Below are 2,750 nucleotides of genomic sequence, written 5' to 3' on the forward strand. Positions count from 1 at the left end.
ACATATTTTTATTATGGCAAAGGTGAAAATGCTACCTTCACTAAAGCAACCACTACAATTTATCCACAAAATAACTCAGTACAAAACAGGTATATTTCAGAATTGAGAGAGAGAGAGAGAGAGAGAGAGAGAGAGAGAGAGAGAGAACTTTACATGGCGTTTTAAAACAGGAGAAAAGAAAATGAAGCAAAGGAGGAATCCACCATTGTGTTCATGGTCCACTAGCCAACCCTCAGTCTAGGCATCACAGTCCATGCTCTGGGTCCAGTTCTTGTGCAGCTTTGCTATATTGTTTAGCTAGTGTCCATCATTTCCTGATAAGCATCCAGCTGGGCGTCCAGCTCCTCTGCAGATATGTGCTGCTGCTGCTCCTGCTGCTGGTGTTGCTGCTGCTTCTGTTGCTCCTGTTGCTCCTGCTGCTGCTCCTGTTGCTCCTGTTGATGCTTTTGCTGCTGCTCCTGCTTCTGCTGCTTCTGCTGCTGCTCCTGTTGCTCCTGCTGCTGCTCCTGTTGTTTCTGCTGTTGCTGCTGTTCCTGTTGTTGCTGCTGCTTCTCCTGCTGCTCCTGCTGTTTCTGCTGCTACTGCTGCTGCTGCTCTTCCTGCTGCTACTGCTGCTCCTGCTGCTGCTGCTGCTCCTCCTACTGCTGCTCCTGCTGCTGCTCCTGTTGATGCTTTTGCTGCTGCTCCTGCTGCTGCTCCTGTTGTTTCTGCTGTTGGTGCTCCTGCTGCTGCTTCTGCTCCTCCTGCTGCGGCTGCTGTTGCTGCTGCTCCTGCTGCTGCTGGTGGTGCTGCTCCTGCTGTTGCTCCTGTTGCTTCTGCTCTTGCTGCTGTTCCTGTTGCTGCTGCTGGTGCTCCTGCTGCTGCACCTGCTGCTGCTCCTGCTGTTGCTGTTTCTGCTGCTCCTCCTGCTGCTGCTGTTTCTGCTGCTGCTCCTGCTGCTGCTGCTCCTGCTACTACTCCTGCTGTTGCTGCTGCTGCTCTTGTTGCTCTTGCTGCTGCTGTTGCTGCTGTTCCTGCTGCTGCTCCTGCTTCTGCTGCTCCTGCTACTGCTCCTGCTGCTGCTCCTGTTGCTCCTGCTGCTGCTCCTGTTGCTGCTGCTGCTGCTCCTGCTGTTTCTGCTGCTCTTTCCTCTGCTCCTGTTGCTGCTGCTTTTGCTACTGCTGCTGCTTTGTGTTCCTACTGCTGCTGCTGCTGCTGCTGCTGCTGCTTTGAGTTCATGTTGCTGCTGCTCCAGCTGCTCCTTCTGCAGCTGCTGCTTTAAGTTCCTGCTGGTGCCTCTCCCTCTTCCCTGGCTGCTTCCAAGTGTACCTCTCCTGGAGCCTCCACCACCAATCCCTCCAAAGCCAGGGTTTTTGTCATGCCGCCCCTGTTTCTGCTTTGTGCAGGTCTTGTTTGTTTATCAGTCTTGGAGGTGACAAGCTGAATGTTCATAGGGCGGCCATCCAAAGAGGCGCCATTGTACTCTCTCATNGCGTTCAGGGCATCTGCTTCCCTTTCAAAGTGCAGATGTGCTGTCCCTAAACTTCTTCCACAGCGATCATAGTGCACAGCAGATTTTTTCAACGTTCCAAATTCAGCAAAGAGTAGCNGAATATCAGCATCTGACACTCCGAAGTGCAGATTTGACACGAACAGCTTCCCACCAGTATCCACGTGGGTTTGACCCATGAAGTCTCCAATGAATAGGTCATGCTGCCACTTGTCTGAAAATTGTTTCGGTCTGCAGTATGGTGGAAGCCTTTTCCTTCCACCATGGGTGACAGGTGGCCCATACTTCTTAGGTCTAGTGCCTCGATTCACCCGGTAATCAGGCCTGCCATGACGTCCTTGCTGGATCTTGTTCAGCTTAATGATGTCTTCCAATGACATGTCCATTTTGTCAGACATGGTGGTCATGGAATTTGGCTTTGGATCCAAGGTACCTGATTTGAACACAAAATTTTAATTTATGTTGAAATTACATCTTTTGTTTCAGCATATTGCATCATTATGGCATAAGGAATAGATCCTGAGAATTTGATTAGGAAAAAGAAGAAGTTTGAACTTGATCAGTATATACCCACGTAGGATTGAATTTAACTGGTAAATGTAGCTATAACTTCTAATCATATTGCAAATGATAGAACTAGATAAATGCCATCCTGGTCTACCCAGAATGATTCCAATGCAAACACAGTTCCTTAACACCACAGTTTTAAAAAAAATGCAAGTATTGGAAGGAGCAAAATCAGTGAGCTGAGCCCAGTCTCTGGGACCCATAGTGAGAGGAGAAAATTCACCCTTCAAGTCTTATGACCTCAACCTATCTGGTGTAGAAACACAATACCAAACATATCAGAAAGACTTGAATAGAAAATAAAATATAACCAGTTTGTCCAGGTCTACATAGGGGTTATGGTCACAAAGGAAATATACTAAAATAAAAACAAATGCTTTTAATCCCAGCCCTCAAGAAGCAGAGGCAGGAGGATCTTTCTAACTTCCCTGATAGCTAGGTACACACAGCCAGCTCTAAACTGTCCAGGGCTGCCTTGTAAGTCCTGGACTTTAGAAATGAATGACACTATGTCTACATTTTACCAGAAGATAAAAAATGTTAACAAACATAATTAGAATGAAAACGACCACCCAATTTCAAAAACTGGATTATTTAAAATCAAACGTATTTAGAGTTGAGTGTTATGATTCAGTCTTGGGAAAGAACTATTTCATAGCTCTGGAAATATTTTAGGAGACATTTGGCTCCTTGC

The 2,750-nt window shown here is 47.0% G+C and overlaps 1 pseudogene; it reads right to left on the bottom strand.

Moving 5' to 3' along the window:
• Nucleotides 1-293: 293 nt before the first annotated feature.
• Nucleotides 294-1,896, bottom strand: LOC110303853 (annotated as a pseudogene).
• Nucleotides 1,897-2,750: the final 854 nt, after the last annotated feature.

This window comes from Mus caroli, chromosome 10, assembly GCF_900094665.2.
Source record: "Mus caroli chromosome 10, CAROLI_EIJ_v1.1, whole genome shotgun sequence".
NCBI lineage: Eukaryota > Metazoa > Chordata > Mammalia > Rodentia > Muridae > Mus > Mus caroli.